The sequence below is a fragment of the Artibeus jamaicensis genome, unplaced genomic scaffold (genome assembly GCF_021234435.1).
Source record: "Artibeus jamaicensis isolate MK-2021 breed Jamaican fruit bat unplaced genomic scaffold, CSHL_Jam_final scaffold_614, whole genome shotgun sequence".
Lineage (NCBI taxonomy): Eukaryota > Metazoa > Chordata > Mammalia > Chiroptera > Phyllostomidae > Artibeus > Artibeus jamaicensis.
Window position 1 is genome coordinate 2,096,189 of NW_026522050.1, and position 15,631 is coordinate 2,111,819.

At 65.3% G+C, this 15,631-nt stretch overlaps 2 protein-coding genes across 5 annotated transcripts in view; one reads left to right on the forward strand and one right to left on the reverse strand.

The window, feature by feature from the left end:
• The window catches only part of FLRT1 (fibronectin leucine rich transmembrane protein 1), a 72,805-nt gene extending 58,872 nt beyond the window's left edge, over positions 1-13,933 (reverse strand). For both annotated transcript variants that reach the window (XM_053659028.1, XM_037140193.2), the window contains exon 1: positions 13,529-13,933. The gene's annotated coding sequence lies outside the window, so the exon portion shown is untranslated. The remainder of the gene's footprint in view (positions 1-13,528) is intronic.
• The window catches only part of MACROD1 (mono-ADP ribosylhydrolase 1), a 132,592-nt gene that overhangs the window by 89,199 nt on the left and 27,762 nt on the right, over positions 1-15,631 (forward strand). The window lies entirely within an intron of this gene.

Below are 15,631 nucleotides of genomic sequence, written 5' to 3' on the forward strand. Positions count from 1 at the left end.
GGTCTCCCCCATCAGGATCCTTGGGAGCAGGGCAGGCTGAGCTACCTGGAGCCTGGCAGAGTGTGGCCAGAGGGGGACCTGCTCAACCCGCCGTCCTGCGCCCCTCGCTGTGCCAGCCTTGCACACAGCCCTGTGTGGGGGACTCGCCCCCCCTGGGAACCCTGGGAACCAAGGCACGGAGGGGGGAGGGCACCGAAGCACCCGCGGACACGTGGTCAGGAAAGAACAGAGACCTGAGCCCTGCGTTCTACCGAGGGCCACGTAAGCCGCTGCCCAAAGGACAGCAGGCATCCCCGGGCTGCGGCAGGCCTCGTCCATCTGTCCTTGGGCGACCTGCACAGGAAAGCAAGTAGGGAGAGCACTGGACTTGGAGTCAGGCCCTGGGACTGAGTCCCGGCTGGACCCGTGGTGGCCTCAGGGGCGTCTGGCAGCGCCCTCCCCGAGGGGTGGCTGAGAGTCCCCCGGGAACTGCTTACGTCTCCGGGGCTCAGGTTCCCCGGGCTGGTGTGAGGGTATAAGGAGGAAGCTGGCAGGGCTGGGGGGGACTGGGGTCTGGCCCCTGGCTTCCCTGCGGGGTCACCTGGGCCCTGGCCGGGAGGTGCTGGGGCACAAAGGCCCGAGGGCCTGACTGCCTGTCCTCAGGAGAGAGCCCAAGGGAAGAGCAGGCGACCACCCTGACATTTCACCAGCCCGCATGCTGTGAATATTAACATTATTTCTAATCCCACATCCAGGCCTGAGCTGGCCTCCAGGCTCTGGGGGAGGGCAGCACTGGGGGGAGGCAGGTGAGGCCCGGCCCGGCCCCAGCAGTGAGCGGGTCTGCAGATGGGGCCCTAGGAAGGGGCCACGCAGGCTCGGTGCCCATTTCACAGATGGGGAAACTGATCTGGCTGAGGATGAAGAGGCGGCCTCAGAAGCAGGATAGTGCTGCTCTGCAGCCTGCCCTGCAGAAGGTCCCTGAGCTGTCTGTCTGTCTGTCTGGCCCCACTCAGAGCCCCATTCCTCCGCTGCTGGGAGGTCGGGGTGGGGGTGAGGGACTGGTGGACTTGGGAGACCCTCTGGGGGGCTGGTGCCTCGGCTTCCTCATTTGTATCATGGGGATAATAGCAGCGCCTCCCGAGTAAGGCCCCCGTGAGGACGTGTCACACAGCTCTCTGCTCAGTGCCGGGTGCGCAGGAAGGACTCGGAGTCGGCTGCACCGCCGCGGCCGCCCCCGCCCCCCGCCCAGGGCCAGCAGAGGCGTCCTGGGGAACAGCACGGCCTTCGGGCCCAGTCAGCACCCGAGGCTGGGGTGCCCAGGCCAGTCCTCTCCCCCTTTTCCGGGCCTCAGTTTTCATTACTGTGCAATGGAGGCGTAACACCCGGTCCCAGGAGTGACCGTGGGGGGGCGGGGGGGGGAGGAGCTCAGCCTCAAAGTCATTCAAGTCTCTTGCTGGGACCCCCTCACCTCCTCCACCACCCCACCCACCCACAAAGTTCAGGCAACCAGGTCACCTTCCCTGAAGGAGGAGCCCGAGGAAGGACGCAGGTGGGGACTGTGAGAGGCCATCTGCCCAGGACCGCCCCCTGCAGGGCACCCCAATCCGCGTCTCGGAGCGGCAGTCTCTTCAGCCCTCGGACGGGCTGACTGGCCCCGGGCACACAGGGCTGTGGCGAGAATCAAGTGAGGCCGGGCAGGGCGGCCATCCCCACGGGGGCTCGACAGGGTGGTAGCACCTGGGGCTTAACCACGGGCTGTGGCCCCCCCCAACCGGCGCGGCTCAGTGGGTTGGGTGTTGTCCCACAAGATGAAGGGTCGCCGGTTTGGTTCCCGGTCAGGGCACATGCCTGGGCTGCAGGCCAGGTCGCCAGCTGGGGGTGTGCGAGAAGCAACCTATTGATGTGCCTCTCACATACCAGTGTTTCTCTCCTTCTCTTCCTCCCTCCCTTCTCCTCTCTCTAAAATTAAATTAAAAATTTTAAATAAATAAGTAAATAAAGCGGGGCGAATGACCGTCCGCGGTCTGCAGGGCTGCTTTGGGGGCTCCGTGGGGCGCACGGATGCCCACCAGCAGGCGTGTGGCAGGAGTTCGAGTGGCCGCAGATGCCGTTGTTGCTACTGCTGTGCTGTTGCTGTATCATTATTATTACTATTATTACTAATAAACGCTCCAGCTCCACAGCCCCTCCCCCGCCCCCAGACAGTGTCTGTGAGCCAGCAGTGGGGATGCCGGCCCCGCGTCCTGGCACCACGGACTCTACCCCCACCCCAGGCAGCCCCTGAGCAGGGAGGCCCCCGGCACACAGGAACCTGGGTCAGGGCAGGGCGGGGGCCGTGCCAGGGCACAAAGGCTGGGCTCTGTGGGCGCCTGCAGCGGGGGCGGCTGCCCACGGAGCCTCCGGCCACAATGAGGCCTTTGAGCGGCTGCCGCGGGAGCCCAGCTCTCCCCCAAAACCCCCAGCTCTCACAGGCCCCGTCTGTCTGAGAGGCCACAGGGCCAGGCCGGCAGCTGCCGTGGGGGCAGGGCCCACGCCCGCCCTGCCGCTGGGCGCGCTGCCTCCCCAGTGTCCTCTCGCCCAGAGGATGCTCAGCCAGGGCAGGCTGCGAGCCTGGGAGCCAGGCAGGGCCCCTGGGGGGGAGCTTCACGGGGCGGGGCCCGCCCCACCCCCACTCTGAAAGGACAGCTCTAAGCACACAGGACACGGGAAAAGCCCCTGCCCCTAGCCAGGGCACCGGGGAGCCTCCAGGCCAGGGCTCTGCCTCCCTATCTCTCTCTCTTAGCCTCAGTTTCCTCACCTGTAAAATGGATCCACCAAGTACATCCCTCCCTGGGCAACTGTGAGAATCAAAGGAGACCTGCATGTAATGCCCCACCGAATGCCAGGCAGGCGGGAGGGGGTTCAGGGAATGCCTGCCTGCCCGGGGCCCAGCTTCGCCTGCGACTCCTCCTGGGACTCGCCAGTGTCCTCCACCGGGTGACTGAACCGCCCTGGGTCTCCCTTTCTCCTCGTAAAATGGGCTAACGCCACCCACTCCCAGAGCAGCTGTAAAGAGAAAGCCACTCATCAGCACGCTTCGGGCGCAGGAGCCTGGGGTGGATGAAGGAGTGCAGGCCAGACCCCGCTGCACCGGGAAGCAGCACCTTGCAGGGGCCTGAGGCCGAAAGGCAGTTGGAGGTGGGGCAGATGTGAGCTGCAGCCACCTGCACTGTCCTGTGTCACCCGTCAAATGAGGGGCCTGCCAAGTGCTCGGGGGAGGGGAGGCAGGAAGGGCCAGTCCCTCCTGTCAGTCAGAAAGGCCCTCACGGGCAAAGTGACATTCGCTAGACGTGGGGAGCGCAGGTGGCTTTCAGGACAAGGGACCGCACCGCTGGAGGCTGCGAGGTGTGAGCTGTGACACCCACAGGCCCAACGGGGAAGGGACTGGAGGCCGGGCGGGGAAGGTCTGAAAGGCCGGGCCAAGGGGCTTGGACTCCAGTTTTCAAGACAGGGCACCACCGATGATCTCGGGGTCGGCGAGTGACTTGATTAAACATAAATTCTTGATTTTTGTAAAGATTTTATTATTTACTTATTTTTAGACAGAGGGGAAGGGAGGGAGAAAGAGAGGGAGAGAAACATCAGTGTGTAGCTGCCTCTTGTGCACCCGCTACTGGCAACCTGGCCCGAAACCCAGGCTTGGGCCCTGACTGGGAATCGAACCCACAACCCTCAGGTTTGCAGGCCAGCGCTCAATCCATTGAGCCACACCAGCCAGGGCTAAACATAAATCTTTAAACATCTGGCAGTATCTGTGCTAGAGGTGGGCACGGGGGTGGCATCCCTGTGGTGTCCCGGCTGCCTTTCCCAGCATTGCAGTTTAAAGAGTCAGCCAGTCAGGGGAGTGTGTGAAGGGGATTCAGGCCGATCGGAGCCCCGGGGCCTGACCCTCTGTGGGGGCCCAGCCCCTGCGCTCCTCCTCCTGGGCACCGAGGCCCCGCACCAGGCAGTCCAGCCCCCAGCACGGGCGATACTTCGAGAGCCCAGAGCCAGCCCGGGTTTAAATCCTGCTCCGCCCGCCTTTGTGCAAATGATGTCGCCTCTCTGAGCCTCTGTTTCCTCGGGGTGATGGGGGCCATGCCCCACGGTGCCGCTGTGACCACCAAGTTCAATACTTTCAGGTGTCTGCAGGGGAGAACCCTGGCTCCCTCTTCAGGCCTGGGGACTGGAATCAATGACCACGCTGAGAGGCTCGGGTTCAGATAAATCCCTTTCCTGCGGCTTAGAACCTGGGTGACGGTGCCTCAGTTTCCTCAGGTGTAAAAGGGCAGAAGCGGGGTTCTGCTGACAGAGACGTTGTAAGCACTACATGAGACTCTGCCAGTGACTCCACCCCATGGTGTGAACTTGGTGAGGGGGGCTAATGTCGTTAGTTCTGAATTTCGTCTGCCCCAGAGAGGCCGAGGTCCCTTCCTGTTTTGTAGTGTCCAGCGGTGCAGGGACTTGAGCAAGTCACGTAGCTGGTGGCTATGGGGATACGAGGTCCCTTAATCAGCCCACCCGGCAACTGGTGTCCCCTTCCCACCCTGGAGACCCCAGGAGCCGTCTCTGAACTCTGCGCCCTCAGGACCCAGGGAGGCTGCCACCACGGCCACCCACGCCAAGGGCAGGGCCGTGACGTCCTAGACACTCCCATCCCCAGCCCACGGCAGGGTCAGGCTGCACGAGACTCCCTTGGGCTCTGACGGAGGCGGGGGCTGGCTCTCAGAGGCCCAGGCCCAGGCCCTCAGCTCCCTGAGGCCCGGCCCCACCTCCTGACTCGGGGGTGCCGTGCCCACCGCTCCAGCTGCCCCAGGAAGGGCTCCCGCCCCAGAAAGCGGCTGAGTAAATAATGACACTTCCCTCCCTCCTGCACTCTGCGCCCCTTTCCCTTCCACAAATAAATTATCAACATGCCCAGGTCCCGACGGAGGGGAGCGTATCACAGGGAACAATGAAAAAGCTTTTAATAGGATTCCAGGAGCTGCAGCCGCTCGCTCACGGGCCCTAATGGAGATTGCTCTGTGACCGCAGGCCGCTGGCGACCTCCCGGGCCCCCCTCCCGACGCAGCGCGAGCTCTTCTGGGGCACCAGCGGGCAGCCGGGCCCAGCTGGGCCACCCGCTGACGTCACGGGCCTGGAGGGAAAAGCCATGCCCTGGCCTCCCGGACGCTCACCCCATTCACACCCACCCCGAGACTGAGCCCGCCCCTGACACCCCCATTCATGTCACATGGCATCACATGTCACTGAGGCCAGTACTGGGCCTGCCCACAGGGAGGCCTCAGGAGTGTGGGCACAGCAGGGGACCCTCCAGGAGGCCAAGACTCTGAGACCGGAGGAGACAGCTCGTGTCCCCGGGCAGGTCCCCAGCTCCGGAAAGGGCGCGGTTCCAGGGAAAAGCGGGAGAGACGAACCTCAGGCCCTGGAGACCTCAGGGCCGCCCGCAATCTGTGTCCCAGTTTCCATCTCAAGAGCCTTTGTGGGGACCCAGAGGGCCGCAGTCCTCAGTGTCCCTTGGACAAGTCACGTTGCCCGTGTCTGCTTCCTGGGGTGACGTCAGGATAAACGAGTGCCCAACTCAGGGGCTCGCTAGGGGACTCGAGTTACTGCGGCCGGCCCGTGGCGAGCGCAGCGTGAGTGGCCCCTACCGCCAGGACGACGCCCACTGCCTCTGGTTCGGGCATGTGGTGGGGCCCGGGCTGCGAGATGCCAAGTCGGGGCTGTGTGGCCGTGGTCCAGTCGCTTTTATCTGTCTGTGCCCCAGCTTCCTCTCCTGTGATGTGGGCTGCCATGAAGCGTCGGGGACCCTGCACGGGAGGGTCCGTGGCGCAGGGTGGGCGCAGATGCTCAGCAAGGCCGCCCTCCCGGGACCCGGCGCACTGGTCCCTGGCCCAGCTTCCACCTGGACTCCTGGCTCACAGGAGGTGCCAAGCAGATACCCAGGGGGTCCCGCCTGACCCCATCCCAGGGGACCTGGCCTAGGAGACAGTGACATTTGAGCCCTACAAACTCCCTTTCCACAACTTGGTCCCTAACCCCTCTGGCTCCTGCCATCCCCCAACGCCTACTGCCTCCCAGAGCTGCCAGGCGCTCAGTTCTCCCCCTCCCCCCAGAACTGTCCACGGCCAGCCTACGCCCCAACACAACTGGGCCATCGGGGTGCCCTCCCTTCCCCTGTCTGTCCGCCTGCTGCCCTTGGGGCTGCAGACCTCAGGGCTCCCTCTGCCCAATGAGGGGCCTGTCGGGAGCTCAGGAGCTGTCCCCAGCCTGCCTGCCAGGCAGGGTGGGTCACTCCTGAGGGCCTGAGGCTGGTGCTGCCCCTGCCACTGGCTCAGTGACTGCTGCCTCCCACAAAGCCTGTCCACAGGTGCCGCCACACTCAGCCTGTACTCCAACCTGAGGCGTGTGTGATGTTGTTCCATTTCACTGGTGTGGAGACTGAGGCACAGAGAGGGGGAGTGGGGCATCCAGGGGCACCCAGATGATAGGTAACAGGTGTGATTTGAATCCAGGTCCCCCAGATCCAGTGCTCAGTGCTTTTGCTCTGCAGCCTGCTGCCTCAGGGTTGGTCCGACCTCTACATGGCCCTGGACAAGGCCTTGTCCTACACCTTGAACTTCCACCCCCCCCCATCCCCGCCCCCGCCCCACAACAGGAAGAAGACAAGTCAGGCCCCTGGAAGCTGGGGCATGGCGCTGCCCGGGCCTCTGAACAGCCCCAACCTCGGCAAGACTCAGGGCTCACAGTCCCATAGCCAGGCTGCCGCTGGGCCCTTAGGGGCCTTGTCTAAACTCTTGGCCGGCAGTAGTGGGGACGCCCAGACATAGAGAGCCCCGCTGTGACTGGGGGCAGGAGGGTACTCTACGGGGTATGCAGCCTCAGGAAGGAGAGAAAGGGCTTCCGGGACCCCCGCAGCCCTCTCTCTGGTCCATGGCCAGCCCCCTCTGCTGGCTGCAGGCGGTAACCCCACCGAGTGCCCACCTGCCCGCTCAGCTGACTGCTGGGCCCCCTTCCTGGGGTCAGAGGTTAGGCGCAGGGCTGACAATGGCCAGGCCACCTGGGCTGGAGCAGGGCTTGGGGAGCAGACTGTCATCCCTGCGGCCCATTCCTTAGCATCCACCCCGTGACCAGAGACAGGCCTAGGGAGGGGCCATGGGCAGCAGCGGCTCTGTCTGGAGAAGGCAGGACGGGTGGGGGCTGCACAAGGGCCGGGGTCGGGGTGGGAGCAGCCACGAAGCCCCTTCTTAGCCCTGCTCTCGGGGAGGGTGGGGATGTGAGCACCACTCATTTCGCAGCGCAGTGGGGTGAAATGAACTAACTAACCTGTGGCTATGGGAACACAGGTTAGAAGGGTTAGGTGTGAGCTTGTGTGTGGGGAAGCATGTGTGTGAGCGTGCGAGAAGCATTAGCACGATGCATGTCTGTGTCCCCATCCTGACCTGGCCCCACTAGGACACACCTTGGGTGACCCGGCTACGGCCAGCCCCCCGCCTGGCCCACCACGGGCAGCCTCTCTGAGAGGATGAGCCCCCCACACAGGGCAGGGGAGGCCCAGCCCAGACTGGGAGCCCGTGGCCCTGGGCAGACCAAACCCACCTGGTGCTGCCTGACGCAAATTCCCAGGAACCTGGGACTTGAAGCAGCCAGATTCCTGGAGCCGGGACCAGGTCCCTCAGGACTGACCACAGAGGGGCCTGCTCTAAATCAAGGTCTCCCCAGAAAAGCCTGCAGGCAGCTGCTGGGCAGGGCCTGTGGGGGCCTTGGTCCGCACTTGCTCCAAGGCCTAGGAGGGTGTGTCCCTGCAGGAAGCTCCGCACCCCCAGGAGGCCCGGCGGGAAGGCGGGCCCCTCACTACCACCCACACCAGGTCCTGAGACGCTGGTTCCAGCGCGGGCTCACCGCTCCTTCGCCCGCTCACTCGCCCTGCCTGGCACTGCGTACCCGCTGGGGGCTGCCCGCACCCGGCCCCAGGGAGGCACCTGGGCCTGAGACAGACGCGCCCCTTCGTCACCAGCCTGCCACCACTCAGGACCGGCCTGCGGCCCCGCTGTCCCCGCTGTCCCCCAGGGCAGCCCGGTGCTCCGCCCTCCCCCCCACGCCCCTGAGAACTCAGCTCTCTGCTCCCTCCTCAGAGCAGCCCTTGGCGCCCACCCCTGGGAAAGCCCACCCTGGCGCCAGCGCCCAGCGGCATTTTGAGGACCTTTCTCCAGGCAGCATTTCCCAGGCGTCGCAGGGGGTGAGGCGTGGAGGGCGGCAGGGGACAAACCGACAAGAGCAATTTGCTTGTGTGGATAAATGCCATCTCCTCTCCAGAGTCGGCCCCCCTTTCCTTTCTCTCTCCCTCTCTCTCTCTCCTCCCCCCACCCTCAGTTTGCTAAATCTGTTGTAGTCTGGTGCCAGCGATGAATTCAGGCGGGGCGGGGGGTACCAGGAGCACGGAGCTGGCTGCCACGGAGCTGGCCCTCGGGCTCAGTGGGGGCCGGCATGGCCAGGACCAGCGCCCCGGTGACCCTCCATTTAATCCCAGTTTTAATTAAGCACAAAGACATCCACTCAAAGAGCCTGCCACTGCCTCCCAGCCTCGGAGTCCCTCCTCCGAGCTCAGCCTGGAGCACCTGGGCGCGGGGCTGCCTGGGAGGCAGTGTCCCCTAGTGGTTAGCTGAGCCCCACACAGCTGGTCCTGGTGCCTCCAGGAGACCTGGCCTTCGGTCCCTTCCTCCCCAGCATCATCCCTCTGTCCAGCGCCCCATCTCTGCACGGGGGACAGTCACAGCCAGGAGAGGGTTTCCAAGGAAGCCTGCTTGTCACTGACAGCTGTCAGTCTATACTGGAGCCACCGCCCCCATCACAAGCATTCCCGCTCTCGGCCCACCCAGTGCTGGGCCCGCCTGTCCACACAGGTCACACTCAGGAATAGGGGACCCCTGCACCCTGGGCCCAGGGAGCCCGCCCTTCCAAGGGCCCACCGAGAGTCCCGACAGAGAGGGACAGTCCTGCAGAGACCCGAGGAGACAGGCCACAAGCCCTGGACATGCTGTCAGACGCCCATGTGTGGCCGCCTGCCCGCACGTGGTGCCTCCCCCACCTGCCCGGCGTCCCGTGCAGCCCCTCCCTTTGGTCCTGCCCACCCGGCCCCTGCCTCCTGTCCCTCCTCTTCACCGCTTCCTGCCCCTGCTTCACATCTCGGCTCCTGCACCCCCTTCCCTGACCCCAGCTCCCAGCAGACCCCTGTCACCCAGCCTCACAGGGCTGCCTCCCCACCTGCAGAGCTCAAGGCTCCACAGTGGGAAGAGGGGCATCCAATTGCCATCTGACCCCCATTCCCAACTATACGCTCCCCAGCCCATAACCCATGCCCAACACAAGGAAGGAAGGAAGGAAGGGAGGGAGGGAGGGAGGGAGGAGGGGAGGGAAGGGAAGAGGGAGGGAGGGAGGGAGGGAGGGAGGGAGGGAGGAGGAGGGAGGAAGGGAGGGAGGGAGGGAGGGAGGGAGGGAGGAGGGAGGAAGGAAGGAAGGAAGGAAGGAAGGAAGGAAGGAAGGAAGGAAAGAGAGAAAGAGAGAAAGAACAGGAAAGGGAGGGAGGGAGGTAAAAACAGAAAAGCCAGGGAGCTGGGGGGGGCTGAACAGGGTGCCTTGTGGGCCAACACCCCCACCAGCCAAAGCAATGCCTTCGCCCAAGCCCCCTTCCCTCCCTTCACCCACACTCCCTGGCCCCAACTCTGCGGGGTGTGGGGGCAGCACACACAAGCCTGCGAGCCCCACAGTGGGCGTTTCAAAACCCAGGGCTGCAGCAAACCCAGCAAACAACTTCCGCAAGGTGAGCCGAGGCCCCTGCTGCTGACATCATCCGCAGAGCTGCCGACCCTGGGGAGCCGCTGGGCTCTGGGGGCCGCCCCAGCCGTAAACAGGCATCCGGCCGCCGGCCCAGGCAGACACCGGCCTGCTCAAACACGGCCCGGTCCGTGCAGCCCGCTCCGCTCCAGCTGCGCCGGGGAAGGCCAGGCTGGCTGGGGGGCAGGTGCATGGTTGGGGCACCCTGGGGTCGTGCTGTACTTGGCCCCGTCTCCTCTGGCCATCGGGTCCACTCTCCTCGCCCTTCACCTTGTGCCCTCACACAAACAGGAGCAGGCCTGAACCCGTTGTCTGGGGAAAGAGAAGCCAGGTTCTGGGAAGGGAGACCCCCCCCAATCCCAGACAGGGTTGTGCACCAAAGGCAACAAGCAGATCTTACTTAGGCCTGAGCCAGCCCCACCCTCCAGAGCCCTGGCAGCCTCTCGGGAGGGTGAGCACCCCGGGGCCACTCCCTCACGCCCTTCTACAGGCACTTGGGACCTCCGGCCACGCCCATAGCCTTCGGGCCCCTCCACACAGTCCCTCGCAGTGCGTCCCCGGGCAGGGGGGGGCCACAGGCAGGACCCCCCGCAGGGGGGGCCACAGGCAGGACCCCCCGCCTCACCCCAGCTGACAACGCCTCACTCCCGGACCTTCCCACTGTCACCAGGGCCAGGCATGGCGGCCAGCAGGTGGGAGAGACCCCTCTGGGCCTTGGTGCCTGGGGTAGGGGCCCGAGTAGGTCCTTCCTGCCACTTTAAGGTCTGAAGAAGCTGGAAGCTCCACATGAGCCAGGTGTCACCCACACAGGGGCCCCCATGGCCAGGCATAAACTCTGTGCTAGAAATTCACAGGCATCATCTTATGGCGGGTACCCCAAGATGGACACATACCCCTTCTCACGGGTGAGGGTGTTGAGGCCCCACGAGACCTGGTCACTTGTTCCAGATCAGCAGGCCAGGCAGAGACACCCTTCCCAGGAACCGCGAGTCCCTAGCACTGTGGGGGCAGAAGGACTGGCCCGGCCAGAGCCCCACACAGCCCCAGAGAGACCCATCTCGGAGATCGGTCCATTCCTCAGCCCTGACTCCTGGGCAGCCTGGCTGGCTGGGGAGGCAACAGCCAGTAGGTCCCCAACTCCCAGAGATACACAGTGGGGCCGCCCAACTGCAGGACAGGGCCTTTATCTGCTTACTGCCACTCCGGAGCCATCCGCCCCGTCCACTGGCTGCCCCCCCAGAGGCCCAGAGCTGCCGAGCACGCCACACCCAGCACCGAGCTCCCTGCCTCCCCACGTCAGCCTGCAGCCTCTGTCACACCTGACTGGGCAGAGGGGACTGTGCCCAGGGGCCGCATCCTCCCCTGCTTCAGGCCAGCTCCTTGACAACTGCCACAGCTCGGGGCCGCCGATGTCCATCCCTTAGCTGACTCAGGAGCGAGCACAAATACCACCTGCCCACCTTTTGTGCCCTGCCCTGCCCTGCTCCCCCACACTTGGGGTGCCCACATATCCTCTCTGGTGGGGGGGCAGCCACTATATCCCCCTGTGCAGGCAAGGAAGCAGGGCCCCAAAGGCAGCAAACCAGAGGCACCCAGTAGGCGACCTGGGCTCACCCGCCAGGCCCCAAGTCTGCAGAGCTGAGTCTTTCGGGCTGACAGCCTCCCACACAGACCTGGTAGCCGGGCCGATGGGGCGGCCGCACCCCTCCCTACTTTCCCCCTTACAAACAAGCTGGGGGGCCCCCCAGGGGCTTTCATTAGAAGGTGTGCGGGGGGGGGGGGAGGGGGGGGGGCACCACTGCCGGTCAGCATCACGTCCTTGGGATTCCGACCTCCCCCAACCCCCCAAGGGCTCTGTGGGTGCCCAGTCCTCTGGGACCCCTCCAGCCCAGGAGCAGGGTACCTGTCCACCCCACCCCATTTTATAACACAGTCCAGAGCCCCCCACGTTCAGCCTTGAGAGTTGAATACAGTCAACCCCTCCTCACCAACGAGGGAAACTGAGGCTCGGTGAGGCGGAGAGGCTTGGAAGCAGTAAGTGCGGGAGGAGCGAGGGCGCACGCCGCCTGTGGGCCGAGGCAGCTGCGGACGCACCTGGCTTGGACTCCCACTGGGAGGCCTTCTAGGGCGCGTGGGGCCGGTTGTGTCTGTGTGAGACCACCGGGCTGGGGCCACGTACAGAGCCCCCCACACACATCCCCATCTGCCCCCCCTCTCTCCTGCTCTCAGACCTGCCCACGGCCAGCCCCTCAGTCAGAATGTGACAGGCCCCCGGCTCCTCCTGCCCTGCAGGCCCACCAGGGTCCCCACGCTGCCCACCCTGCTGGGCAGTGTCCTCTGCGGGCACAGGCCCTGCATCTCAGACCATTTCCATTTTAAACCTCGGAGGAAGCCCCAAACAGTCGCCCACGGAGTCGGCACCAGCTGACAGGTGATGTTTGCGCCTCTCCTCCTGGGGCTGGCAGGAAGCAATGCATTTGGCTCTCACTCCAGAAACCACAGCCCGGAGCCCCTGAGCGTGGCCGCCTTCCCCACAGCTGCTGGGCAGAGAGGGCCACGCCCCAGCCCACCGCCCGCTGCCCAAGGCATCCAGCACCCCGAAGAGCTTGGTGCTGCCACGCAGGCGAGCCTCCTCCCCAACTCCTAAGCCACCCGGAAAGTGGGCCAGAAGGGGCAGGTCTCCTCCTCCCTGAAGGTCCCGGCACCAGGGTGGGGCAGAACCAGACTCAGCTGCCCACCCCCACCTTCACACACACCCCCAAACCCTGCCTGGGCTTTATTTATTTACATCAGGGCTCTGGCTTGGGCTGCAGGGGCCTGGCACACCCCAGCCAGGCTGTATTCTCTTAAAACCACACATCCCAGAGAGCCTTGCAGCCCGCGGACCACCTGGAAGCCTGGGCGGCTCTCTGATGGCTCCAGCTCCACAACTTTCTCCTCAGAGGGCTCTGATCAGCCACGCTTCCCTGCAGCTGGGCAACGACTCTTCCCCGTGCTTCCTTCCCTGAGCCTCCAGTCCCCCACGAGGAGGGGCGTGTGCCTGGCCTCCAGCTTGGGTGGGGGGCCTCGCAGCCCCGGGACTCAAGCTCGGCGGTCCCGCCGTTCCGGCGCCAGGTGCACAGCCCCGGCCCCCTGCCCCGCACAGGGCTGACAGTACACAGCGCGCGCAGGGAGGGAAGTTGGAGGCTGCTTATGCCCCCCTTGAAGTCGTTTTAAAAATAAAACCTCGCTCCAGCCGTGACTCAAGCGCTTGGTGGGAACCGGAGCGCCGCGCCTGAGCCGGCCGGCTGCCTCTCTCCACGCGCCCCAAGCCTCTGGTTCCTGCGTGCGAGGCGGGGGCCGGAACCCGCCAGCCAAACCTGGACCCCTTGCGGGCCGGGCCGCCTCCCCGGGGGCGCAGAGAGGGGCTCCGGCTGGAGCTCTAGCCGAGCCCCCGCCCTTTCCAGCCTCGGCTCCAGAGAGTGGAGCCTCCAACCGCGAACCCCGCGCCTCCCCGCGGCGGGGCCGGCGCTCCGCTGTCGACGCGGGGGCCCCAGCCCCAAATCCCAAAGGCGACACGGCCCCCGCGGCGCCCGGGCAAAGCTGGGCAGCCCGAACCCGCGCCGCCTCCGTGCACTCCCAGCCCCCACCTCGCTGGCCCCGGCGCCCCGTCCCGCTCTCTCGGCCCCCGGCCCCCACCCCGTGAATCCTTCCTTACCTGCGCAGCGGCCGGGGAGGCGGGTCTCCTCGGGAAACTTTGCGGCGAAGGCTGAAGCCTCAGGGGTTATTCCAAGGAGCGGGCGGGAACCGAAGCTGGAAGGCGCCCAGGGGGGCCCGGGAGTGTAGCCCCTGGCGCGCGGCGGAGCGCGGTGGCGGGCCCGGGGCGAGGGGCTCGCAGCGGCGCATCTGCCCAGCTCCGGCGCCCGGAGGAGTCGCGGGGGTTGTGCGCGGGGCTGTTCCCGGCGGCCGGGTGCGTCTGGCCGGGTGCGTCTGCCCGGGTGGGTGCGCTCGGCGGGGCGAGGGCCGGCAGCAGTGCCTGCGCGAGCAGCGGCGGCGAGCAGGGCGCCGGGAACCAGTGCAGGGCGGCCGCCTCTCCCCTCGCGGCGGCGGCGGCGGCGGGGGCCGTGCGTGCAGGCGCGGAGAGGGGAGGGAGGGAAGGAGAAAGGGGAGGCAGCGAGCGGGGCGGGGGGACGGGCGGGAAGGCGGCGACGGGGGCGGGGGCGCCGCGCTGCGCACTGGCCGGCGGGACCCGGCGCGGGAGGCTGCGCCGCCGCGCGGGGACTCGGGCCCAGCCAGGGAGAAACGGCCTCCGCGGCCTCCTACCCCTGCCTTGTGGCGAAAATGGCTGGGGGGGTAGAAGAAGGAGATTTGGAAGCCAGCCCCCTCGCGGGGCGAGGAGGGAGGCTCTCAAAGCCAGCCTCCAGCGCGGGGGCGGGGAAGAGGGAAAGGGGTTCTTGCTCGCGCAGCCTCTCCTTACACCCCTTTTCTCTGTACCCACTCATTCATTTTTTTCTTTCATTCATTCACTCATTCATTTGTCCGTCCACCCATGCATTCATTCACGAACAGGTACCCAACCTCCTACCCTACTGCGAAAGTAACCCCTTCCTCCTGGCCTGGTGCCCTTTCCCCATTATAGCCTCTCCTCTGCATTTATTCTAAACGCCCCGGCTTCCCTTTGCGCTGCCCCACCCAGCTGCCTCAGTGAGCAGGGGCAGGTCGGATCCCAGCCCCCCAGCCCCCACCCCGCCCAACTGTGACCTTGAGCAAGTTACTTAATCTCTGCAAGCCTCAGCGTTCTCTGTAGAGAAATGGGAGCATTAAGCGCACGCCTCCGACGGTGCTTGTGAGGGTTGAAGGAGACCTTGAACAGGAAGATGGCTGGGGCAGTGCCCGGCACACTCCTTAGGGACTCTGCACCCGGTTGTGTAGGGTGTGTGTGGGGGGGGGACCAAACCTCCCTCCTCTTAGTCTGGAAAGTCCCTCTGCTCTTGACCACCTCTGGGATAGTAAGGAGCTCTCTGCTGAGCTCCAGCTCCGCCATCCCTTCCCGCCATCCATTTCCCTCCCTGGAGGGCTGCTCTCAGTCCCTGCCTTTGCCGACAACACCCTCTGCGCCTCGGCCCCAACTGCTTGCTGGCCCATACCCAGACTCCCTGAAGTCTGACTGGGACCCTCCCCCCAGAACCAACCCAACGCCTCCCACCCATTGACCCAGCTCCAGCCACGTCAGACCCTTCCAGGGGCTCAGCACGCGGTGCTCTCTGCTGTCCTTCAAGGCCCGGCCAAGCCACCTCTCCTCTGGGGGACGAGATTCCCAGGGTCCCCTGAGGGAAGGGATGCTGCGCCCCCTTACCCCACCCGTGCTTTCCCACCCCTCCTGCCCCCAGCCCAGGGGCAGACAGAGGCCTTCCCCTCCTGTGGCCGCCACCCCTGTCCTCAGTGCTTCTGCCCTCTCTGCCTCTCCCTTCCCATTTACTTCCCCTTAACTCCCTTTCTTACTTCTCCCGATTTCTACTCAATTCACCAAACAGCTATTATTTTTTTGCCTCCCACTTTTTTTATTTATGGCCCACATGGCATTATACCATTAATAAAGGAAAGAAAAATCACCCACGATGCCACTGGCCCGTGGCGTCCACAGTCTTGGTTCCTCTGCGCCCTTCCAGGCTTGTCCACACGCTGTCAGCTGGCGTTGTTACAGCGCTGCGGTTTCCCTCCTGCCTGCCCGGACCCCCAGATGGACGCCGGGGCCCCTGGGCTCCAGCATCCCTCCATCGCGGCACTGCGCATGTTGCTCAGGAATGATGTGCGTGCTTCC